Source organism: Ranitomeya variabilis, chromosome 2 (genome assembly GCF_051348905.1).
Source record: "Ranitomeya variabilis isolate aRanVar5 chromosome 2, aRanVar5.hap1, whole genome shotgun sequence".
NCBI classification, from domain to species: Eukaryota; Metazoa; Chordata; class Amphibia; order Anura; family Dendrobatidae; genus Ranitomeya; species Ranitomeya variabilis.
In genome coordinates this window covers 496,686,463-496,713,917 of record NC_135233.1, presented here as the reverse complement: position 1 = coordinate 496,713,917, position 27,455 = coordinate 496,686,463, and the positions used below count along the sequence as shown (strand labels likewise).

The 27,455-nt window shown below is 44.6% G+C and overlaps 1 protein-coding gene and 1 long non-coding RNA gene across 3 annotated transcripts in view; one reads left to right on the top strand and one right to left on the bottom strand.

The window, feature by feature from the left end:
- SYT12 (synaptotagmin 12) overlaps positions 1-27,455 on the top strand; it is a 197,109-nt gene that overhangs the window by 71,913 nt on the left and 97,741 nt on the right. The gene's annotated exons all lie outside the window — the stretch shown is intronic.
- On the bottom strand, positions 22,750-23,752 carry LOC143809664 (uncharacterized). The gene is made up of 3 exons (XR_013222369.1): positions 23,547-23,752; positions 23,209-23,277; positions 22,750-22,933 (listed from the first exon to the last, which is right to left on the bottom strand). It is a non-coding gene; the product is annotated as an uncharacterized LOC143809664 (long non-coding RNA).

Below are 27,455 nucleotides of genomic sequence, written 5' to 3'. Positions count from 1 at the left end.
CGAGGTTGTGGGGGTAACTTTATGCCCCACAGCAGAAACCGGCAGGACAGCAGATTGCAAGTTACCTGTCTACCACATACCTGAAGACACAGTAACGCATAGAGCCCAGGTCATGATAGAGATCCTGTAAAAAGGCTCAAGTTACCTGTCATACGGGTTTTGTCCTACCTAAAGGGGGACAGAGAGGACACGTGAGGACTTTGTGTGAGGCCTAAGGCAGCAAGGGACTACACAACAGCACTAGAAGGAAGGCTTCCAACTCCACCTGGTAAGGGGGATTCCGGATTAGTTTCCAAGCCGGCCACACCATCGACACCTGTGATCCGGTACTCTGGACTGTGGCTGCCTTGCATCAGTAAAAAGGTAAAGAGAATACAACCCTGTGTCCTCCGTTTCTTTCTACACCACCTACCACCTGTACCTACTACACTGGGAGCCCTGGGGACCCAGCTTCACCTGTGGGAAGCTATACCATCCCTGCTGCCACAACATCACCCCAGAGGACCCCTTTAAGCAGCGTCAGTCATCCCTGACCGAATACCACAGGTGGTGTCACAGACAAACTTTATTCTCAAAATCCCTTTAATGACTGTCCCTTCTACTTGGGCGCCCAGGGCCATGGACCGGGTCGCCGCCGCCGTGACAAATCCCTTTAAGTACCGGACCCGGTACCGAGTACCCCACGTCCATGGCGGGTGTTCCAAACCCTTTCCTATTTAGGCCCCTGGTCCTCAGTATGGTCTTTGGAAGGAATAAGTCATGTGCCAGTGTTTTGTACTGGCCACACATATATTTATACATGGAAATGAGATCTCCTCTGAAACATCTTTTTTCTAAGGTAAACAAGCCCAACTTTTCTAACCTCTCCTCATATGAGAGGCCTCCATTCCTTGTGATAATCTAGTTGCCGCCTTTGAACTGATTCTGACTTCTGAATGTCCTTTTTTAAATGAGGAGCCCAAAACTAGATCCTGGATTCTATATGTGGCCTCACCAGTAATTTACAAAGAGGTAATATATGCTGGGATCGCAAGATTTTATCTCTTTTTATACACGTTAAAATCTTGTTTGCTTTTGCTGCTGCTGCTTGACATTGAGTACTGCTGCTCAGCTTATTTGTAACGAGAATACCCAAGTCCTTCTCTTGATCTGTAGTCCTGAGTATACTCCCATTTAATGTACAGTGCCTTGCGAAAGTATTCGGCTCCCTGGAACTTTTCAACCTTTTCCCACATATCATGCTTCAAACATAAAGATACCAAATGTAATTTTTTGGTGCAGAATCAACAACAAGTGGAACACAATTGTGAAGTTGAATGAAATGCATTGGTTATGTTACATTTTTGTGGAAATTCAAAAACTGAAAAGTGGGGCGTGCAATATTATTCGGCCCCTTTAACTTAATACTTTGTTGCGCCACCTTTTGCTGTGATTACAGCTGCAAGTCACTTGGGGTATGTCTCTATCAGTTTTGTACATCGAGAGACTGAAATTCTTGCCCATTCCTCCTTGGCAAACAGCTCGAGCTCAGTGAGGTTTGATGGAGATCATTTGTGAACAGCAGTTTTCAGCTCCTTCCACAGATTCTCCATTGGATTGAGGTCTGGACTTTGACTTGGCCATTCTAACACCTGGATATGTTTATTTGTGAACCATTCCATTGTAGATTTTGCTTTATGTTTGGTATCATTGTCTTGTTGGAAGACAAATCTCCGTCCCAGTCTCAGGTCTTTTGTAGACTCCAACAGGTTTTCTTCAAGAATGGTCCTGTATTTGGCTCCATCCATCTTCCCATCAATTTTAACCATCTTCCCTGTCCCTGCTGAAGAAAAGCAGGCCCAAACCATGATGCTGCCACCACCATGTTTGACAGTGGGGATGGTGTGTTTAGGGTGATGAGCTGTGTTGCCTTTACGCCAAACATATCGTTTGGCATTGTTGCCAAAAAGTTCGATTTTGGTTTCATCTAACCAGAGCACCTTCTTCCACGTGTTTGGTGTGTCTCCCAGGCGGCTTGTTGCAAACTTTAAACGACACTTTTTATGGATATCTTTGAGAAATGGCTTTCTTCTTGCCACTCTTCAGGCCAGATTTGTGCAGTGTGCGACTGATTGTTGTCTTATGGACAGACTGTCCCACCTCAGTTGTAGATCTCTGCAGTTCATCCAGAGTGATCATGGGCCTCTCGGCTGCATCTCTGATCAGTCTTCTCCTTGTTTGAGATGAAAGTTTAGAGGGAAGGCCGGGTCTTGGTAGATTTGCAGTGGTATGATACTCCTTTCATTTCAATATGATCGCTTGCACAATGCTCCTTGGGATGTTTAAAGTTTTGGAAATCATTTTGTATCCAAATCTGGCTTTAAACTTCTCCACAACAGTATCACGGACCTGCCTGTTGTGTTCCTTGGTCTTCATGATGCTCTCTGTGCTTCAAACAGAACCCTGAGACTATCACAGAGCAGGTGCATTTATACGGAGACTTGATGACACACAGGTGGATTATATTTATCATCATTAGGCATTTAGGACAACATTGGATCATTCAGAGATCCACAATGAACTTCTGAAGTGAGTTTGCTGCACTGAAAGTAAAGGGGCTGAATAATATTGCACGCCCCACTTTTCAGTTTTTGAATTTCCACAAAAATTTTATATAACCAATAAATTTCGTTCAACTTCACAATTGTGTTCCACTTTTTGTTGATTCTTCACCAAAAATTTACATTTGGTATCTTTATGTTTGAAGCATGATATGTGGGAAAAGGTTGAAAAGTTCCAAGAAGCCGAATACTTTCGCAAGGCACTGTATATGCAGTAATTGGATTACACCGTCCTGGGTGCATTACTTTACTTTCATCCGCATTAAATCCCATTTACCAAGTGTATGTCCATTCAGTCATCTTATTCAGATCGTTTTGTAATATTGCAATGTCACAGTCAGATTTTAATATCCTACATAGTTTGGTGTCGTCAGCAAAGACTGACTCTTTACTCTCAGTCCAATCCACAAGGTCATTAATAAAGAGGTTAAAAAGAATCGATCCCAGTACAGATCCTTGCGGTCCCCTCTGCTCCCACTACAGATCCCAGTTGTGCCCACTGCTCTTAGTACAGATCCCTGTAGTTCCCACTGCCTTCAGTACAGATCCCTGCGGTCCCTTCTGCTCCCAGTACAGATCCATGTGGTCCCCACTACTGACTATATCCAATTTAGAGAAGGTATCATTTACGACCACTCTGTTTCCTGTCATTTAGCCAATTCCTTACCCATCTGCATATAGTTTCCCTCAGTCCTTGCTTCTGTAGCTTCAGTATAAGGCTGTTATATCAAACAGTATCAAATGCCTTTGCAAAGTCCAGATAAATTATATCAGCCACATTACCTACATCCAGATTTGCACTTACCTCCTCATAGAAACCCAACATACTTTTTTGGAAGCCCCTGCAATGCTCTATTACTTACCAAAATACCCAGCACCTACCAGATATGTAACAAGCCACCATAGGTCCCATTTGAAAAACTCAGAATACATTCCCTGACAGAAGTTATGTCGCTTATCCATGTTATGTAAATAAAAGCTTATAACCTGACATTAAATTCATCCATTGGTTGTATAAATTATTCTTTTGAAAGCTGAAACCCTCCGAAATGTGGTTTAGGTTAAGAAAATAAATTGGCATCAATGCAGAAATATTGATCAGTTAATGGACACATAATAGTTAGATTTTGGCAAGACAAAAGTTTTGTCGCCTGGTCATATAATGCACCCAATCCTAGTTTACATCCTCACCTGTGCTCAGAAAATGATCGGTTAATTAGTGTGTGTGTATAAAAAGAAACCCAGCATGCGAAACATTTGCATGGTGGAAGGCAATATCAATAGCCTAAAATATCAAGAAGTATTAGCTACCTCTTATATTCCAAATCATAAAAGGGGTCAAATTCTGCAGCAGGATGGTGCTCCATCTCATACATCCATCTCTACAACAAAGATCCTCCAGGCAAAAAAGATCAAGGTGCTCAAGGACTGGCCAGCCCAGTCACCAGACATGAACATCATTGAGCATGTTTGGGGTAGGATGAAAGAGGAAGCTTGGAAGACAAAACCAAAGAATCTAGATGAACTCTGGGAGGCATGTAAGACTGCATTCTTTGCTATTCCTGATAACTTCATTAATAAATTGTATGAATCATAGTTGAACCATATGGATGCAGTCCTTCAAGCTCATGGAAGTCACACAAAATATTAAATATGACTCTAATAGCATCACAACTTCATTCACCAATGTTATGCAACATATATTTGTATTTTAAATTAATTATTTGTTTGAATATCACATTACTTTCTGTGGGTGACAAAACTTTTGTCTTGCCAAAATCTGGCCATTCTGTGTCCATTAACTGATTAATATTTCTGCATTGATGCCAATTTATTTTCTTAACCTAAAACCACATTTCGGAGGGTTTCAGCTTTCAAAAGAATAATTTATACAACTAATGGATGAATTTAATGTCAGGTTATAAGCTTTTATTTACATAACATGGGTGAGCGACATAACTTCTGTCAGGGAGTGTATTATCAGAAAATGAAAGGTTTACGTTTATGGTGGTCGCCAGATCTGCAGTTTCCCATTCTTAACTTTCATCCATTATCTGGATAATTTACTAGCTGCAGCTTTACATCTAAGTGGAGGTAAAAATACTAATTTGCTGGGCTTTGGGGACTCATTCAGATGAGCTTATTACACGGACGTGCCATGATTGAGTAAAGATCAGTCAATAGACTTACCAATGTATTTCAATAATGCTGTTCAGATACACTTGCTCCATGTGTAAAAAAAGGCACAGCATACAATATTTCCCTTTGTATTTCAAGTGAGACTTCCCCATTCAAGTCTATGGGCATGCAAAAAATATTATGGATATGCCTTTTCTGGGGTGAATGAGAGCTGATGTTTTTAGTCTGGGAGGGAGCCAATATCCATAGTCCCTTCCTAGGCTATTAATATCAGCCCGCAGCTGTCTGCCTAGCATTAACTGGTTATTAATTATAGGGGGACAATACATAATTCTTGGGGGATACCCCATTTAATAACTAGGAAAGGCTAAGTATACAGCTGTGAGCTGATATTAACAACCTGGGAAGCTCCACGTGTATTACCTCCTTCCCAGGCAATAAACATCAGCCCCCAACTGTACGCTTTCCCTCTGCTGGTTTATAAATATTTTGAGAGCTCCTACTCCATTTTTTTTTCCAGAAATTTATTTATTCATCACTAAAATATAACATCAACTACAAAGCACTGATTCTATATGTCACTCACATATTTATAGCTATCTACACACATGGTCAAAATTGATGGTACCCCTCGTTTAATGACAGAAAAACCCACAGTGGTCACAGAAATAACTTGAATCTGACAAAAGTAATAATAAATAAAAAATCTGTGGGATTGAAAAATTGAAAGTCAGACATTGCTTTTCAACCATGCGTCCACAGAATATATATAAAAAAATAAAGCTCATGAAATAGGCCATGGCAGAAATGATGGTACCCTTAACTTAATATTTTGTTGCACAACCTTTTGAGTTAATCACTGCAATCAAGCGATTCCTGTAACTGTCAATGAGAATTCTGCTCCTCTTGACAGGTATTTTGTCCCCCTCCTCAAGAGCAAACTGCTCCAGTTGTCTCGTGTTTGAAGGTTGCCTTTTCCAGACGGCATGTTTCAGCTCTTTCTAAAGATGCTCAATAGGATTTAGGTCAGGGCTCATAGAAGGCCACTTCAGAATGGTACAATGTTTTCCTCTTAGCCATTCTTGGGTGTTTTTAGCTGTGTGTTTTGGGTCGTTATCTTGTTGCAAGACTCATGACCTGCAACTGAGACTAAGCTTTCTGACACTGGGCAGCACAGTTCTCTCTAGAATCCCTTGATAGTCTTGAAATTTCATTGTGCCCTGCACAGATTCTAGACACCCTGTGCCAGATGCAGCAAACCAGCCCCAGAACATAACAGAGCCTCCTCCATGTTTCACAGTAGGGACAGTGTTCTTTTCTTGATATGCTTCATTTTTCCATCCATGAACATAGAGCTGATGTGCCTTGCCAAAAATTTCCATTTTTGTCTCATATGTCCATAGAACATTCTCCCAGAAGCTTTGTGGCTTGTCAACATGTAGTTTGGCAAATTCAAGTCTGGCTTTTTTATAATTTTTCAACAATAGTGTCCTCCTTGGTCTTATCCCATGAAATCCACTTTGGCTCATACAATGATGGATAATGCGTTCTAACACTGATGTTCCTTGAGTTTGAAGTTCAACTTTAGTCTGTTTAGAGGTTTTTCTGGGCTCTTTTGTTACCATTCGTATTATCCGTCACTTTGATTTGTCATCAATTTTTCTCCTGCGGCCACGTCCAGGGAGGTTGGCTACAGTCCCATGGATTTTAAATTCCTGAATAATATGTGCAACTGTAGTCATAGGAACATCAAGCTACTTGGAGATGGTCTTATAACTTTTACCTTTAACATGTTTGTCTATAATTTCTTTCTAATTTCTTGAGACAACTCTTTCCTCTGGTCCATGTTGAGTGTAATACACACCATGTCAAAATTTAGACACCTGTGATGCTACTTAGTGGACACACCTTGATTTAACATGGCCCTTTTGTCACATTATTTTCAGGGGTACCATCATTTCTGTCCAGGCTTATTTCAGGAGTTTTATTTTTTTTTAATTTTGTGGAAGCATGGTTGAAAAACAATGTCTGACTTTCATTTGTTCATTTTCATAGATCTTTTATTTATTATTACTTTGGTCACATTCAAGTTGTTTCTGTGACTATTGTGGGCTTTTTTGTCATTACCGAGGGGTACCAACAATTTTGACCACGTGTGTAGAGGAGGGTCTGAAGCAAGACCTTCAGTGACATCAGCACACAGTTGCTAATAAGGCAAACGGAAAGGAGTTGTCATGAAAAGCCTTAGGCCGGCCTCACACTAGCGAGTTTTACGGACGTATGAGCGCATAAACTACGTCCGTAAAATACGCATTGCACACGGCCCAATGATTCTCTATGGCCCAGCTCCTATCTGCCGTATATTACGCATCCGTAATATACGGTCTTGTACGGCCGTAGAAAATCGCAGCATTCTGCATTTGTCACCGTATTGCGCAAAAAAATCGCCAATGAAAGTCTAGGGGGTGAGAAAAATACGGATTCCACAGGGACCAGCAGTATGACTTGCGAGAAATACGCAGCAGTGTTAGTGAAAAGCCGGTAATTCAATTGCCGGCTTTTCATTTCTCCTTCACAAACGCGACATGATATGAGACATGGTTTACATACAGTAAACCATCTCATATCCCTTTTTTTTGCATATTCCACACTACTAATGTTAGTAGTGTGTATGTGCAAAATGTGGGTGCTGTAGCTGCTAAAATAAAGGGTTAAATGGCGGAAAAAATTGGCGTGGGCTCCCGCGCAATTTTCTCCGCCAGAGTGGTAAAGCCAGTGACTGAGGGCAGATATTAATAGCCTAGAGAGGGTCCATGGTTATTGGCCCCCCTGGCTACAAACATCTGCCCCCAGCCACCCCAGAAAAGGCACATCTGGAAGATGCGCCTATTCTGGCACTTGGCCACTCTCTTCCCACTCCCGTGTAGCGGTGGGATATGGGGTAATGAAGGGTTAATGTCACCTTGCTAAGGTGACATTAAGCCAGATTAATAATGGAGAGGCGTCAATTATGACACCTATCCATTATTAATCCAATTGTATGAAAGGGTTAAAAAAACACACACACATTATTAAAAAGTATTTTAATGAAATAAACACACAGGTTGTTTTAATATTTTATTGCTCTCTCAATCCACCTGAAGACCCTCGCTCTGAAAAATAATAAACCAACAATATACATACCTTCAGATGATCTGTCATGTCCCACGAAGTAAATCCATCTGAAGGGGTTAAATCATTTTACAGCCAGGAGCTGTGCTAAAGCACTCGCTCGTGCCTGTAAACCCCCGGGTACTGAAAGGAAAGCAGGATGATCTGTACTTACCTTGAGTTGCGGTGATGCACCCTCTGCTGGATGTCCTCATATGAACTCGAGCGTGGGAACTTTTAAAAGGAAAAATAAAAAAAACAATATCCCATACCTGTCCACCATACAGTCATGTTCCACGATGTAAATCCATCTCAAGGGGTTACATACATTTACGACCAGAAGCAGTGCTAATGCAGCTGCCCCGGCTGTAAAAACTGGGGAATGAATGGAATGCAGCTTTGTTGACTTGCGGTGCTGCGCCCCCTGGTGGCATAAACTCATATGAACTCTAGCGTGGGAATTTTTTTGCAAATAGTTCAGTATCCCCTCTCACCAAATGCCCCACAGTAGCAGGTCAAATGGCCAGCACAATGTTCTGGGTAAAAGAAGGTGTTCCTTATATCTTCACCAACACATTGAAAGCATGCACAATCAATGTGGGGAAAAAAATGACTTGCATTCCTAAGGCTACTTTCACACTAGCGTCGGGCACTGCACTTCGTTGTGGAGAAAAAACGCATCCTGCAAAGTTGCCCGCAGGATGCGTTTTTTCTCCATAGACTTTTATTAGCGACGCATTGCGTCGGGCATTTATTTCACAGTATGCATCGGTACGTCGGGCCGACGCAGCGCGACGGCCCCGTACCGACGCTAGTGTGAAAGCAGCCTTACTCATAGGAGGATTCCAATCACAGGTTGATCCATATATGTACACTGCTCAAAAAAATAAACGGAACACTTACACAACACATTGTAGCTCCACATCAATCACACTTCTGTGAAATCAACCTGTCCGGTTATAAAGCAACACCGATTGTGAATCAATTTCTCCTGCTGTTGTGGAAATGGAACAGACAATGGGTAGAAATGATAGGCAACTAGCAAGACAACTCCTATAAAGGAGTGCTTCTGCAAGGGTGACCACAGACCATTTCTCTGTTCTCATCCTTTGTACCTGTTGTTTGCTTACTTTTGCATTTTGTCATTGCTCTTGTAAGGGGTTACAAGGACTAAGCTATGTTGCACCCCTAACCCCTTAAACATGTCTTCATTTGTAATGTATTAATGTATGCTGATGTATTCATACATATGTGTATCTTTTAGGTACAGTGCAGTTTAGACACGATGACTAGTGTTAGGGGTCGAGTTCCCGCCTCTGCATAGGGGGAATCTCACGCCATCTCTGCTGCGGTCTCCCATTCTTCTCCTGCCGCAGTGGAGCCTGCTCAGTGGAGGCGTCAGTCCCAGCGTCTTGCTCAGTCTGACACTGTGCAAAGGGTTACTGCTGCCTTTCCAGCTTCTGCCATTGTGGCCAGTACTGGTCAGCAGCGAGCGGACATCTTTGGGACTAAGTCTTACTTTTCCCCTTCTGAGCATGCCCAGGGTAAGATCTCTCATTGGAGATCAAGGGTCACATGCTCAGGCACTGCAGCAACTCCCATTGGTCCTCTAGGAAGGTCCTGAAGTTGCTCAAGTTCTGTGGCAGCCTCCCATTGGTCCTTCTGGGAAGGTCCTGTAGTTGCTGCAGCTATAAAGGGTTCGTATGACCGCACGGCCATGCGCTAGTATCAATCTAAGTTATGTGCTTTGCGCCAGTGTGGTTATGTGTGTATGTATTCAGGGACCTGGCTGAAATAAGCCCCTAGAATACCGGCATCTCCGGTGAGGAGATTGTGTGTTTGCATGACCACTGACTGCTATCAGCTCGGCAGTTAGCTTGTGCTCCTGTGAGTCTAACAGGGCGCAGTGCTTTACTTTCACTGCAACTCTGTGAAGTAACAGAGCTAGCTTATACCGCCAAATAGTGCCACCATTCACTAGCAGCAGGTTCCTCCTACACGATGGACCCCGGGCTGCGAACGCACCAATAATAAACATCTATATTTACTCGGTGCGTTCCGCTTGCCCTAACAACTAGTTCTTGAGTGTTAGCCTCCCTGTAGATAGTTAACATAGGAGGGGCTAGCTAGGGAGGAAGATAACAGGACTTCCTGAGTTCTAGTAAGTCAGGGCGGGTAGCCTTTAGTGCTCGGGTGGGCTATATGCCCGAGCCACCTAGCACCCCGTAATGTTAAGCAGAAGCCCAGCCTTCCAGAGACAGTGAGTAACCTAGTGAAGTGACAGATACAGAAGAGATTGTGGGAACAAAGGATTGAGTTTTCCCAGGAAGAATACTGCAGGACAGAACATGGCAGAACAGACAGGCGGGTCACTCAGGATGTGGAGATTGCTAGCATGGGTGGACTCCCTTGGTGTCGGGGAAAAACAGATAAGGGACCCCCTGCATACAGTGAGAGTACACAATGAGGACAACAGGCAAATTTACAGCGAGGTTCAACCCGATCTCGAGCCATGTGACAGAGAGAGGAGGGAAGGGAGAGATGCAGTATTGTGTAACATGGAAACTATTGTTGATGGAATGTATCTGGATGTGCTGCGAAGATCCAAAAGTAAAGCTTTGCAAGATGAGTTATACTTGGACTGTGACTCTGTTCATTCAAAAAAAGCCAAAGGTGACCCCACAAAAAGGAGGGTAAGCCCTGCTGGTGCCAGCAATGAAGAGGCAAGTAGAGTACCAGAGAAGTGTGAATTTCCTGTAAGGGGAGGCCAGGGTATATCTATCCAGAGAAGCTTAGCCACAACTACTACCCTGACCAACCTTTACACTCCCACCCCTAGAGGTACAGTAACATGAAGCGGTGTCTACAATATAACCCACAGAAGTTGCTCAGGTAGCGCAGCTCCTCCAGGATGGCACATCAATGTGAGCTGTGGCAAGAAAGATTGTTGTGTCTGTCTGCACAGTGTCCAGAGCATTGAGATGATACCAGAAGACAGGCTAGTACACCAGGAGACATGGAGAGGGCCATAGGAGGGCAACAACCTAGCCTCAGGACCACTTCCTCCTCCTTTGTGCAAGGAGGAACAGGAGGAGCAGCGCCAGAGCCCTGCAAAATGACATCCAGCAGACTACTAACATCTATGTGTCTGCTCAAACTGTCAGAAGCAGACTCTATCAGAGTGGTATGAAGGTCTGACGTCCTCAAGTACAGGGTGATTGGCATTTGCCAGAGAACACCAACATTGGCAGATTCGACATTGGCGCCTTGTGCTTTTCACTGATGAGAGCAGGTTCACACTGAGCACATGTGACAGATGTGACAGAGTCTTGAGACTCCTTGGAGAGCGATCTGCTGCCTGCAACATCCTCCAGCACAACCAATTTGGCAGTGGGTCAGTAATATTGTGGGGAGACATTTCTTTGGAGGGCCGCACAGCCCTCCATGTGGAGAGGTACCCTGACTGCCATTAGGCACCAGGATGAGATCCTCAGACCTATTTCAGTTCCTTATGCAGGTGCACTGAGCCCTGGGTTCCTTCTGATGCATGACAATGCTAGGCCTCATGTGGTTGAAGTGTGTCAACATTTCCTGCACGATGAAGGCATTAATGCTATGGACTGGCCCGCCCATTCCCCAGACCTAAATCCAATCGAGCACATCTGGAACATCATATCTCACTCTATCCACCAACACCACATTGCACAACAGACTGTCCAGGAGTTGACTGATGTTATTCTGGATTATCTCAATAAGAATAACTGTTTAACTCCATCTCAGCATGGGTTTATGAGGAATCGCTCCTGTCAAACCAATCTAATCAGTTTTTTGAAGAGGTAAGCTATAGGCTGGACCACGGTGAGTCATTGGACATGGTATATCTTGATTTTTCCAAAGCATTTGATACCGTGCCACACAAGAGGTTGGTACACAAAATGAGAATGCTGGGTCTGGGAGAAAATGTATGCAAATGGGTAAGTAACTGGCTTAGTGATAGAAAGCAGAGGGTGGTTATAAATGGTATATTCTCCAACTGGGTCGCTGTGACCAGTGGGGTACCGCAGGGGTCGGTGTTGGGACCTATTCTCTTCAACATATTTATTAATGATATGGTAGAATGTTTACACAGTAAAATTTCAATATTTACAGATGATACAAAACTATGTGAAGCAGTCAATACAAGAGAAGATAATGTTCTGCTAGAGATGGATCTGGATAAGTTGGAGACTTGAGCTGAGAGGTGGCAGATGCGGTTTAACAATGATAGATGTAAGGTTATACATATGGGAAGAAGGAATCAATATCACCATTACACACTGAACGGGAAACCACTGGGTAAATTTGACATGGAGAAGGACTTGGGGATCCTAGTTAACCACTTCAAGATGCAGCCCTTTTTCATTTTTGCGTTTTCGTTTTTCGCTCCCATCCTTCCCAGAGCCATAACTTTTTTATTTTTCCATCAAAATATGACCATGTGAGGGCTTGTTTTTTGTGGGACAAGATGTACTTTTTAACGTCACCATTGGTTTTACCATGTCTTGTACTAGAAAACGGGAAAAAAATTCCAAGTGTGGTGAAATTGCAAAAAAAGTGCAATCCCACACTTGTTTTTTGTTTGGCTTTTTTGCTAGGTTCACTAAATGCTAAAACTGACCTGCCATTATGAGTCTCCAGGTAATTACGAGTTCATAGACACTAAACATGTCTAGGTTGTTTTTTATCTAAGTGGTGAAAAAAAAATTCCAAAAAAGAAATTCCAAACTTTGCTAAGAAAAAAAAAAATTGTGCAATTTTCCATTTTTCGGGATCTCGGGTCGGGTGAGAGCTTATTTTTTTGCGTGCCGAGCTGATGTTTTTAATGATACCACCTTTGTGCAAATACGTTCTTTTGATTGCCCGTTATTGCATTTTAATGCAATGTCGCGGCGACTAAAAAAACACAATTCTGGCATTTTTAATTTTTTTCTTGCTACGCCGTTTAGCGATCAGGTTAATCCTTTTTTTTTTATCGATAGATCGGGCGATTCTGAATGCGGCGATACCAAATATGTGTATGTTTGATTTTTTTATTGTTTTATTTTGAATGGGGCGAAAGGGGGGTGATTTAAAGTTATTTATTTTTTAGTTTTTTCATATTTTTTAAAACATTTTTTTTAAACTTTTGCCATGCTACAATAGTCTCCATGGGAGGCTAGAAGCTGGCATAGCCTGATCGGCTCTGCTGCATAGAAGCGATGCTCAGATCGCTCCTATGTAGCTGAATTCCTGCATTGCTATGAGCTCCGACCACAGGGTGGCGTTCACAGCAGGCCAGCCTCAGTAACCATAGAGGTCTCAAGGAGACTGCTGGTTGTTATGCCGACGCACCACTGATCTCCGATCATGTGACGGGGCCAGCGATGCACGCATTTCCGGCCTGATGGCTGGAAGCGGTAGTTAAGTGCCGCTGTCAGAGTTTGACAGCGGCATTTAACTAGTTAATAGCAGCGGGTGGATCGCGATTCCACCTGCCGCTATTGCGCGCACATGTCAGCTGTTCAAAACAGCTGACATGCCATAACTTTGATTTGGGCTTAGTGCCGTAGCCCACATCAAAGGGGTAGACACGACATGCGCTGTACTAGTACGGCACATGTCGTGAAGGGGTTAAGGTAATGAATATGGACGCGTTTCCACTCCCATAGGGATGGAGCGCATATTCATCAACTTAATGAGCGGCACCACGTGACCACTGAGCACAGGAAGAGTTGCAGGCAGGCACCAGCGGCTGGAACGAGATGCAGTGTGAGCACCCAGGGTGCGCAGGTAGGTGAATATGATGATTTTTTTTTCAATAGGAAACATGCACACAGGGACGGAACTGGGAGGCATGCATTCAGGGACAGAACGGAGGAGGCATTCATACCAGGACAGGGAAGGGGGAGGCATGCATACAGGGAAGGAATCGGGGAGGCATTCATACCAGGACAGAGGACCGGGAGGCATGCATACAATGACGTGGACAGGGGAGGCATGCATACAATGGCAGGGACAGGGGGAGGCATGCAGACAGGGACGGGGAGGAATTCATACCAGGACAGGGAAGGGGGAGGTATGCATATAATGACATGGACAGGGGTGGGGAGGCATGCATACAATGACAGGGACAGGGGGAGGCATGCGGACAGGGACGGGGAGGCATTCATACCAAGACAGGGAAGTGGGAGGTATGCATACAATGACATGGACAGGGATGGGGAGGCATTTATACCAGGACAGGGAAGGGGGAGCTATGCATAGCAGGACAGGGATGAGAGGACAACGCATTCCCAGCTTATACTGGAGTCAATAAGCTTACCCAGTTTTCCGTGGCAAAAGTAGGTGCCTCGGCTTATACTCGAAGTTATACGGTATTGGCCTTGCGGCCTCGAACTGCGCCTGTGCAAGTGACATTCATGTCACCGCTATTCCCGCGCATGCGCAGTAACAGACAAAACTGCGCGCTCTACCCACTCTACCCGCACATGCGCGGTAACGACGCGGCTGTTACTGCGCCTGCGTGGGGAATTGCATACACAGATGTTAATTTCACCGCACTCTCGATGCGATAGCCTATTTCTAGTTTTATATAATGATTGGATGCACACCTGTGATCTCAATATGTAAGGCCTTTTAAGGCTGACTTAGGCAGCTGTGATCCACCTAATTATTCATTATTCATAATAAATCCTAGTTTCCATGTGATCATGCTAAAGGTCCATATTCCATCCAGACCATGATGGCTGACCAAATGTCAACATATAACCAACAAAGCATTCCCTCACATTGTGAATGACGTATTTACAATATGGAACAATTTATTATAACATAATCCATTGAATCCATTCTGTTTATAATATATCTTGATTATCTCTCCGTTGGCAGCAACCATTCAGGGGCTTTATCTTGGATACTTTGGACATCTGAGTCATCCCATTCATTATTATTGATATTTGTACTTTTATGGCGCATTGGATAATATAATCCTCATCGATATCCAAACATTGTAGAATATCTCTCCCTATTGTTTATACACAAACAGTGTCATCCAGATATGTAACGTGTTCCTTCAGCTGAGTTTACCACAGTAGGAGTCAGTAATCATTGCTTCATTACAAGCTTAGCTCAATCAATACAGTAAATGGACAGGCAGGCTGATGTAGCATTGTTGCATAAAACGGTTCCATCTCAGGGGGGGAATTAATTAAACTGACCTTGTGTTCTTCAGAACAAAGCAATTAGAGAGATGAATTTACTACTCAGGCTTAAAGGGAAACTCAGAGAATGACGGAGCTGTCACATACGTGTATGTACGTTAGAACAATAACACTTAGTGCGGAGCTATCATGTACATGGGAACATTAATTGTATGGGATGAATTAGTGTGTGGATAACTTATTTTACTTGGGCCCTATTAGCTCTAGAAAAATTGTATCCATTGTGCTACATTTGGTAAAGAAACTAGTAAAAATTAAACATTTGAAAAACCGTAGTTAATAATCATCGACCACACAAATTAGACTAAACTCTAACTGTCTTATGTGTAGGGGCTCTGACTCTTCCCTAATGCCAAAGCTGGTGAAAAAAGGATCAGATATGTTTCCATATGATGCATAATGCTGCTTTGTTTCCATGAGGTATATGTAGGGGATGCTATCAGAGGGCACGGGAACGAATGCAGGGAGTGGGGGACAAGGCATGCAGTGCACAAAGACCTGAGACTAAGCAGTGAGCACAGGACCTGGAGCAAAGCAGTCACGTGATGACGGGGTGGAGTCACCGTGCGTGTGGCCAGGAAAGGCAGCTGGGAGCGTGGAGTACAGGGCACAGAACGTAAACGTAGTCAAAGGAGAGCCGAGGGTCAAAAACCAGATGATAGCGAGGTACCTAGGGATAAGACAGAGAGTAAACCGAGACGAGCCAAGGGATCAGATAACCAGGAAGGACAGGGCAGTACAATGCAGGATACAGAGGCAAAAGTCAGGGGACAAACTGGGTCTTACACAGCAAAAGTTCACATGCACAGAGGCACAACGATTACGGATGAGTAACCTGGGTCAGCAACTACAACCGAGTATACGGAAGTATCACCGACACCAAAGCCAGGAACTACCAACATTAAATAGCCGCCCCAGAATCAAAGACAGGCGGACTAGAATTAACCCTGACCTGACCAGGATGGAGATGGAACCATCCTGAGTAATGACAGTACTCCCCTTTCAATAGGGGGCCACCGGACCCCCAGGTTTCCCAGGAAACCGGGAATGAAAGGAGCGCACCAGATGATCGGCATGAACTGATTGGGCAGGAACCCTTGATCCGTCCTCAAGCCCATACCCCTTCCAGTGCACAAGATATTGGAGGGAACGGTGGACCAACCGGGAATCCACGATGCGCTCCACCTCGAATTCCTCCTGACTATCCACCAATACAGGCGGCGAGGGACCTAATGTTGCTTCTTCCACAGCCCCCAATGGTTTCAGCAGGGCCCTATCGAATACACTGGGAGTCTTAAAAAACACTGGGAGGCGCAACCGAAACGCCACTGGGTTAACCACCTCCGTGATCTCATAAGGATTAATAAACTTAGGCCCCAATTTCACTGAAGGAACCCTAAGCTTAATTTTCCTAGTAGACAGGCATACTTTATCCCCAACCCGAAGGTCTGTCTCCTGTCCGCAAAAATCTTAAACTTCCAATGAGCCTCCCCAATATTCTTCTGGACCTCCCGCCATAAATTCCCCAACTGCTGTACAGCTAAATCAGTCCCCGGGCAACCAGAGTCCAGACGAGAACTCCCCAAAGTGTGGATTAAACCCATAATTACAGAAAAAAAGGGAGGTACCGGTAGAGTGGTTAACACAGTTATTGAACGCAAACTCTGCCAAAGGCAAGGCATGGGGCCAATCATCTTGACTGGAATTGTAAAAACAACACAAAATTTGCTCTAACGACTGATTGGTCCGTTTGGTCTGACTATTGGACTCCGGATGGTATGCAGATGAAAAGGACAACTCAATACCCAACCTTTTACAAAATGCCCTCTAAAACCTGGACACAAACTGCACACCACGGTCAGACACCACATTCAAGGGTACACCATGCAAATGAACCATATGTTGAATGAACAACCTAGACAAAGTTTCAGCAGAGGGCAGTGCCACTAAGGGTACAAAGTGTGCTTGCTTAGTAAACCTAAGAAAGTCAAGAAAGTTAAGCATGTCCACCTGATGAAGACGGTACTTCAATTGAAACGCGTTGTGGCTTAAACCCCATTCTGGTGTCAGAGTTTCCTTTCGGCACTCCTTTGACCGGGTTTCACCCTTTTCCTGCTTAGTAAACCTGTCCACCACCACCCAGATGACAGTATTAGCCTTGGAAGGAGGAAGATTGGTGATAAAATCCATGGACATTTGTGTCCATGGTTTATCAGGAACTGGCAAAGGCACCAATTCCCCAGCCGGCCAGTTATGAGAGCTCTTAACGCGGGCACACACCTCACAGGCAGACACAAATGTCTTCATATCAGACGTAAGCGATGCCCACCAAAAAACTCTCACAATGGCCTCTCGAGTAGCCGAAATCCCAGGATGTCCACTCAGCGCCGAATCATGGAACTCCTAGAGGACTCTGAGTCAAAATTGAACGGGAACAATTTTTCCACCAGCTTGGACGGGGTAGCCTGAGACTGGGCTTCCCGAATCTCCCGTTCCAAGCCTGCCGACACATCAGCCACCACCACCCCGGGTTGAAGAATGGAGGATGGAGGCTCGGGGGGAAACTGGATCCAGACTCCGAGACAAGGCATCGGCATTCACATTCTTGGATCCCAGACGAAAAGTGATCGAGAACTGAAACCAGGAAAAAAAAAGTGACCATCTATCTTGCCTAGGGGTCAACCTTTTAGCAGACTCAATATAAGCCAGGTTCTTGTGATCAGTAACTACAGTAATGGAATGAACCGCCCATTCTTCAAAGGCTAACTTAACCTCAAGAAGTTCCTGATTACCCACATCATAATTTCTTTCCGCCGGGGAGAACTTCTTGGAGAAGAATGCGCATGGCCTAAGATTGATCAAATTGACGGGCCCCTGGGACAACACCGCCCCCACCCCCACCTCCGAGGAGTCAACTTCTACCACAAAGAGTTCAGATGGATCAGGTTGAACCAGAACTGGGGTCATGAAACATTTTTTCAGGGTCAGAAACTCCGCTACCGCTGAGGCAGACCAGTTCTTAACATCAGCCCCCTCCTGTGTCAAGTCAGTGAGGGGCTTGACCACCTGAGAGAACCTTTTAATAAACCTCCAGAAATAATTGGTGAATTCCAAGAAGCGCTGAAGGCCTTTCAGGTCCCAGGGCTGCATCCAATCGATAATGGCCTGCATCTTTTTGGGATCCATATGAAACCCCTCACTAGAGACAATGAACCCCAAGAAAGGCAGTTCCTGGACAAAAAAGAGCATACCTCTAGTTTAGCAAAAAGTTGGTTCTCCCTGAGTCTTTGAAGAACCGCCCAAAGGTGACCAATATGTGTCTGCTTATCAAATGAATAAACCAGAATGTCATCTAAGTATATAACCACAAACCACCCAATAAAATCAGAGAACACATGATTGATGAAGTTTTGGAAGACCGCAGGAGCATTGGTCAAACCAAAGGGCATAACTAAATGTTCAAACAGTCCTTCTGAGGTGAGAAATGCATATTTCCACTCATCCCCTTCCCGCACCCGGATAAGGTTATATGCCCCCCGCAAGTCTAGTTTTGAAAACCATTTGGCCCCAGACAATTGATTACACAAATCGTGAATCAGTGGGAGGGGATATGTGTTTCTTACAGTAATCTTGTTAAGTTCCGGAAAGTCAAGGCATGGGCGGAGACCACCATCTTTTTTTCTTACAAAAAAGAAACCTGCAGCAACAGGAAACATGGAAGGGCGGATATACCTCTTGCGAACACTCTCAGATATGTACTTCTTCATGGCGGCCCGCTCAGGATCAGAAAGGTTAAACAATCTGGCCTTAGGCAATTTAGCCGCAGGAACCAGGTCGATGGCACAATCAAAAGGGCGGTGCGGTGGTAACTCCTCGGCCTGACTTTCGGAAAACACATCCTCAAAGTCCTTCAAGTACTCTGGAATACCCTCCAGACTGATGGATGACACAGACACAGAATTCAGACACTTGTTTTCACAGTTGGGTCCCCATTTAACAATCTCCCGGGCCTCCCAGTCAATGACTGGATTATGACATTGTAACCAAGGAAACCCCAAAACCAAACTTGCAGGGAGGTTGTCCAGAACAAAACAGGCTATATTGTTATGACCCCAATGGCGAGGGTCTCAGAGGAACAAGTAAGTCTGTGAAGTACAAAAATCCAGCTCATAGGGCAGTGGTAACTGGGTTGACCATATATCTACTCCTAACGCCAACACTAGAAGTAGCCGGGGAACATGCCTACGTTGGTCGCTAGATGTCTCGCGCCAGCCGGAGGACTAACTACCCCTAGAAGAGGAAAACAAAGACCTCTCTTGCCTCCAGAGAATAGACCCCAAAAGTTGGATACAAGCCCCCCACAAATAATAACGGTGAGGTAAGAGGAAATGACAAACACAGAGATGAACTAGGTTTAGCAAAGAGAGGCCCACTTACTAATAGCAGAATGTAGTAAGATAACTTATATGGTCAACAAAAACCCTATCAAAAATCCACACTGGAAATTCAAGAACCCCCGAACCGTCTAACGGCTCGGGGGGAGAACTCCAGCCTCCATAGAGCTTCCAGCAAGGTTAGGATACAGATTATGTACAAGCTGGACAAAAATGCAAACAAAAACAAATATCAAAAAGCAAGAAAGCAGACTTAGCTTAATCTAGCAGGAACCAGGATCAGTAGACAAGAGCACAACAGATTAGCTCTGATTACAACGTTGCCAGGCATTGAACTGAAGGTCCAGGGAGCTTATATAGCAACACCCATGACCTAACGACCCAGGTGAGCATACAAGGGATGGCAGACATTCCCAGAGTCAAATCACTAGTAACCACTAGAGGGAGCCAAAAAGGTAAATTCACAACAGTACCCCCCCCTTAGTGAGGGGTCACCGAACCCTCACCAAGACCACCAGGGCGATCAGGATGAGCGGTGTGAAAGGCACGAACCAAATCAGCCGCATGCACATCAGAGGCGACCACCCAGGAATTATCCTCCTGACCATAGCCCTTCCACTTGACCAGGTACTGAAGCCTCCGCCTGGAGAGACGAGAATCTAAGATCTTCTCCACCACGTACTCCAACTCGCCCTCAACCAACACCGGAGCAGGAGGCTCAGCAGAAGGGACCACAGGCACAACGTACCGCCGCAACAAGGACCTATGAAATACGTTGTGAATGGCAAACGACACTGGAAGATCCAGGCGAAAGGATACAGGATTAAGGATTTCCAATATCTTGTAAGGACCAATGAAGCGAGGCTTAAATTTGGGAGAGGAGACCTTCATAGGAACAAATCGAGAAGACAGCCATACCAAATCCCCAACGCGAAGTCGGGGACCCACACCGCGGCGGCGGTTGGCAAAACGCTGAGCCTTCTCCTGTGACAACTTCAAGTTGTCCACCACATGACTCCAGATCCGCTGCAACCTATCCACCACAGAATCCACCCCAGGACAGTCAGAAGGCTCCACATGTCCCGAGGAAAAACGAGGATGGAAACCAGAGTTGCAGAAAAATGGCGAAACCAAGGTGGCGGAACTAGCCCGATTATTAAGGGCAAATTCAGCCAACGGCAAGAAGGTCACCCAATCATCCTGATCAGAAGAGACAAAACACCTCAAATAAGCCTCCAGAGTCTGATTAGTTCGCTCCGTTTGTCCGTTAGTCTGGGGATGAAAAGCGGACGAAAACGACAAATCAATGCCCATCCTACCACAAAAGGATCGCCAGAACCTGGAAACAAACTGGGATCCTCTGTCCGACACAATATTTTCAGGAATGCCGTGCAAACGAACCACGTTCTGGAAGAACACAGGAACCAGATCAGAAGAGGAGGGCAGCTTAGGCAAAGGAACCAAATGGACCATCTTGGAGAAACGATCACATATCACCCAGATGACAGACATGCCCTGAGACACCGGAAGATCAGAAATGAAATCCATAGAGATGTGTGTCCAAGGTCTCTTCGGGACAGGCAAGGGCAAGAGCAACCCGCTGGCACGAGAACAGCAAGGGTTAGCTCGAGCACAAGTTCCACAGGACTGCACAAATGACCGCACATCCCTTGACAAGGAAGGCCACCAAAAGGACCTGGCCACCAGATCTCTGGTGCCAAAAATTCCCGGGTGCCCTGCCAACACTGAGGAATGAACCTCGGAAATGACTCTGCTGGTCCATTTAGCAGGCACAAACAATCTGTCAGATGGACAAGAGTCAGGCCTACCAGCCTGAAATCTCTGCAACACACGCCGCAGATCAGGAGAAATAGCTGACAAGATAACTCCTTCCTTAAGAATACCCACAGGTTCAGCGACTCCAGGAGCATCAGGCACAAAGCTCCTAGACAGAGCATCGGCCTTCACATTCTTAGAACCTGGTAAATACGAGACCACAAAGTCAAAACGGGAGAAAAACAATGACCAGCGGGCCTGTCTAGGATTCAGGCGTTTAGCAGACTCGAGATACATCAGATTTTTGTGATCAGTCAAGACCACCACACGATGCTTAGCCCCCTCGAGCCAATGACGCCACTCCTCAAATGCCCACTTCATGGCCAACAACTCCCGATTGCCCACATCATAATTTCGCTCTGCCGGCGAAAACTTCCTGGAGAAAAAGGCACAAGGTCTCATAGTAGAGCAACCAGGGCCTCTCTGCGACAAAACGGCCCCTGCCCCAATCTCCGAAGCATCCACCTCCACCTGAAAGGGAAGTGAGGTGTCAGGTTGGCACAAAACAGGCGCCGAAGTAAACCGGCGTTTCAACTCCTGGAAAGCCTCCACGGCAGCAGGAGCCCAGTTAGCTACATCAGAGCCTTTCTTGGTCATATCAGTCAATGGTTTAACAACGCTAGAAAAATTTGCGATAAAACGACGGTAGAAGTTAGCAAAACCCAAGAACTTCTGAAGACTCTTAACTGACGAGGGTTGAGTCCAATCATGAATAGCTCGGACCTTGACTGGGTCCATCTCCACAGCAGAAGGGGAAAAAATGAACCCCAAAAAGGGAACCCTCTGTACACCAAAGAGACACTTTGAGCCTTTAACAAACAAAGAATTTTCACGCAAAATCTTAAAAACCATCCTGACCTGCTCCACATGCGAGTCCCAATCATCAGAAAAAACCAGAATATCATCCAGATAAACAATCAAAAATTTATCCAGATACTTCCGGAAAATGTCATGCATGAAGGACTGAAAAACTGAAGGTGCATTAGAGAGCCCAAATGGCATCACCAAGTACTCAAAATGACCTTCGGGCGTATTGAATGCGGTTTTCCATTCATTGCCTTGCTTAATGCGCACAAGGTTGTACGCACCACGAAGGTCTATCTTGGTGAACCACTTGGCACCTTTAATCCGGGCAAACAAGTCTGACAACAGCGGCAAAGGATACTGAAATTTGACAGTGATCTTGTTTAAAAGCCGATAGTCAATACAAGGCCTCAAAGATCCGTCCTTTTTGGCCACAAAAAAGAATCCCGCACCAAGAGGGGAAGAAGAAGGACGGATATGCCCCTTCTCAAGAGACTCCTTGATATATGAACGCATCGCGGTATGTTCAGGTACCGACAAATTAAACAGTCTCCCCTTAGGAAACTGGACAAGTATAGAGATGGCTAGCACACGATCAAGGGAAGTAAGGTGCTAGTGAACGGGAAGTAATCCCATCAACATAAATAAGTCTATAATCACTGCACACTTTGCAACAAGGTTTATGCTTCCAAATAATGTGTGTTTTTATTATAAATGAAAAGGCGACAAGTATAGACGTTTCGGCCACTCTGTGGCCTTGATCACTGAGTCGCTAGAAAAAATGAAAACAAATATACATAAGACATATAATATAAATACAATATTTACAAAATTTACATTAAACATGATATACAGCATATCAGGCATCATAAAGGGTAGAGGACATGTCAACATAGCCTCTGTAGGGGTCTTTTGACAAATATGGGACACTCGTAGGGGACATGAGAGAGAGATATAGATGTTATAACGAAGAGACCTAATTGAAATGTTCAGGTCAGTGGGTGAACAGACAAAAACTACAGAATACAGAACAGTAAAAAGACATACCGTAGTCTAAATGTGTCACTGAGTGATGTTCGAGCGTCCTGGACCAGTAAGGGTCAAACTCTGGATAACCTGGTAAAAGTTAGTCACAGTGAGCTACACGTCATGCTGCAGTTTTAAGGGGCTATCATGCAGTGTAGTGAGGACCAGGTATGTGGGGGTACTCAGGTCAGGGTGCAGTTGGTGCTGAAGTGTAATATAGCCAGAGGGGTATGTGACTACATATCAAATAGTGGTGCATGATATGGAAAGGCATAGTAACTCCTGATTGTATATTGCACCAGCCCATAGGTCATGTGACATAATGGGGCAAAATATCGGAGAAAGAGGTGTATACTTACACCAGCAAATATGGTGAATGCACTTTCTTTGGTAAGGTGCAATAGTAGATCTGTATGAGCCCAGATAGTATAGATGCCACTATAATGGGAGAATATATGGACTTGAGTGACCTGACACCATAAATAAAGTATATCAGTGACATCAGAGTGTACTTACACCGGCAAATATAGTGGATGTGCCCTCTTTGCGCAATAACGGAGCTGTATGAGCTCAGAGTCCGGGTAAGGCAGGTGCCGCTATAATAGAATCAAATGTAAGAAATATGGCTTTGTGGGCAAAGCGTGTTGATAACGCAGGGGTGTACTTACATAAGGACCGGATACAGGGTTGTAGGGGTGCTGGCACAGCTGTGCCTTAGCAGTGGGACGCCTGGAGTAACGCAGGTTGAGCGCTCATTTGTAGCGCTCCTGGGTCAGGTGACCGGAAATGAATGGCCTGCTAGTGCATGCGCTGTGCGGTCATGATAGTTTGTTTGGGAAGTTGCCGGGCAACGTTGGCAGCTGCGTCGTGTCCCTTAGGAGAGACGACGAGGAACATCGGCGCCTGCGCCGTGTGCGGTGGGCGTACCTGCTGTGCGTTCATGATTGTTTGTTTAGGACGTTGCCGGGCAACGTCGGCAGCTGCGCAGTGTCCCTAAGGAGAGACATGACGAGGAACGTCGGCGCTTGCGTAGTGTGCGGTGGGCGTACCTGCTGTTGTGATGCTGGTAGCTGCGGTAATGTCAAATAGTAGTAGGAAGAAGAACGGAAGAATATTAAAGAAAAAGGGGTAAATGCATGTCCATGTAGTAGTGCCTCATTGATTCAACCACTTGTGTCTATTACTGGATGCATATGGGAAGACGGGGTACTTGATACAGAGTTGTATTTACTATAGTCATAACATCCAGATAGTGGCTAAAGCTGTGCAGATGAAACGCAGACATGCAGCAAAGGTTGAGGTAATTACAATGGTAGACATATACAGCATAATTGAAGCAGTTGAAAACACTAAATCATGCAGATGATCTACACAGAGCTCGAACATAAAATATAGAAAATGAATATAATGAATCCAATAAATCATAAAAGTAATATAATGTTGTAAGAGTTGAAAATAATAAATCATAAAATTAATATAAACAGAGCTTGAAATGCAAAATCCATAAATAAACATAATAAATCATAAACGTAATATAATGTTGTAGGAGTCCAAACCATAAAATTAGAGATAAATGACGGATGGGGAAAGGAAGGGAAAAATGAACGAGAAAAAAAAGGAAAAAAAGAAAAAAGAGAAAAGAGCAGAAAAGATCTGAAGTTCCGTCTTACCCAGTCAGAGTTAATTGCAAGAATGCGTAGATTAGGGAGAGTTAGTTCATCTAGGGAGAAAAGACAAGATATTAGACTAGCCAATCTATATCGCGGTTGAGGCCTTTAGGGTGGAGTGTGTCGAGGGTATAAATCCAATATGTTTCCCGCTGCTTCAACATTTGGATATGGTTCCCACCCCTCCTCGGTCTGGTGACCCTTTCAATCACCTGAAACCTGAGCTGGGCTACATTGTGCTTAGCCTCCTTGAAGTGTGCTGGTAGGGGCAACCACGTTTTTTCACACCTGATTGTGGACTTGTGGGCAGAGATTCGGTCCCTGATGGCCTGGGTAGTTTCACCTACATATAGTAGGCCACAGGGACATTTAACAATGTAGACCACAAAGTTTGACTCGCAGGTGTAATACTCCCTTATCCGATACGATTTACCCGTTCTTGGGTGGACCACTTCGTTTCCTTTAATTATATTGGAGCAGCACATACAACTGAGGCAGGGGAATGTACCTGTTCTTATCTGACCGCTCAAGGTTCTGGTACCCATCGCTCTCCCTGGGCCTAGGTCAGCCCGGACCACCCTGTCTCTAATGTTTTTAGGACGTCTTGTACACATCAGGGGAGGATTCCTGAAGATGTTAATGTTGGGGTATGCCCTGTGTAGAAGGGGCCAGTGTCTCCGAATGAGGTTATGGACCCTAAGCATAGAGGGGTGGTGATAGTGGACGAATGGTATCCTGGGGGTTTTGTTGGTCACTGCTGGACTAGTTGTGCTTTCATTGAATGCTCTCGTGGATTCTGTTTCAAGTAATTGTACCGGATAGTCACGGGCCCTGAATTTCTTTGACATTTCATTTAGTCTCATTTCCCTTGTGGTGGGGTCAGAGACTATCCTAGAGACCCTCTTGAATTGGGACCTAGGAAGACTGTTTTTGGTGGCCGTAGGATGACAGCTGCTGTATAGAAGTAGGCTATTACAGTCTGTGGGTTTGGTATAAATGTCAGTGCTTAGAGTGCCCCTATGGTCCTTGATGACCTTGGTATCCAGAAATGCGACCGTATCCGTCTGGTAGGTAATGGTAAATGATAACTCAGGTCACCATCAGACCTGAGTTATCATTTACCATTACCTACCAGACGGATACGGTCGCATTTCTGGATACCAAGGTCATCAAGGACCATAGGGGCACTCTAAGCACTGACATTTATACCAAACCCACAGACTGTAATAGCCTACTTCTATACAGCAGCTGTCATCCTACGGCCACCAAAAACAGTCTTCCTAGGTCCCAATTCAAGAGGGTCTCTAGGATAGTCTCTGACCCCACCACAAGGGAAATGAGACTAAATGAAATGTCAAAGAAATTCAGGGCCCGTGACTATCCGGTACAATTACTTGAAACAGAATCCACGAGAGCATTCAATGAAAGCACAACTAGTCCAGCAGTGACCAACAAAACCCCCAGGATACCATTCGTCCACTATCACCACCCCTCTATGCTTAGGGTCCATAACCTCATTCGGAGACACTGGCCCCTTCTACACAGGGCATACCCCAACATTAACATCTTCAGGAATCCTCCCCTGATGTGTACAAGACGTCCTAAAAACATTAGAGACAGGGTGGTCCGGGCTGACCTAGGCCCAGGGAGAGCGATGGGTACCAGAACCTTGAGCGGTCAGATAAGAACAGGTACATTCCCCTGCCTCAGTTGTATGTGCTGCTCCAATATAATTAAAGGAAACGAAGTGGTCCACCCAAGAACGGGTAAATCGTATCGGATAAGGGAGTATTACACCTGCGAGTCAAACTTTGTGGTCTACATTGTTAAATGTCCCTGTGGCCTACTATATGTAGGTGAAACTACCCAGGCCATCAGGGACCGAATCTCTGCCCACAAGTCCACAATCAGGTGTGAAAAAACGTGGTTGCCCCTACCAGCACACTTCAAGGAGGCTAAGCACAATGTAGCCCAGCTCAGGTTTCAGGTGATTGAAAGGGTCACCAGACCGAGGAGGGGTGGGAACCATATCCAAATGTTGAAGCAGCGGGAAACATATTGGATTTATACCCTCGACACACTCCACCCTAAAGGCCTCAACCGCGATATAGATTGGCTAGTCTAATATCTTGTCTTTTCTCCCTAGATGAACTAACTCTCCCTAATCTACGCATTCTTGCAATTAACTCTGACTGGGTAAGACGGAACTTCAGATCTTTTCTGCTCTTTTCTCTTTTTTCTTTTTTTCCTTTTTTTTCTCGTTCATTTTTCCCTTCCTTTCCCCATCCGTCATTTATCTCTAATTTTATGGTTTGGACTCCTACAACATTATATTACGTTTATGATTTATTATGTTTATTTATGGATTTTGCATTTCAAGCTCTGTTTATATTAATTTTATGATTTATTATTTTCAACTCTTACAACATTATATTACTTTTATGATTTATTGGATTCATTATATTCATTTTCTATATTTTATGTTCGAGCTCTGTGTAGATCATCTGCATGATTTAGTGTTTTCAACTGCTTCAATTATGCTGTATATGTCTACCATTGTAATTACCTCAACCTTTGCTGCATGTCTGCGTTTCATCTGCA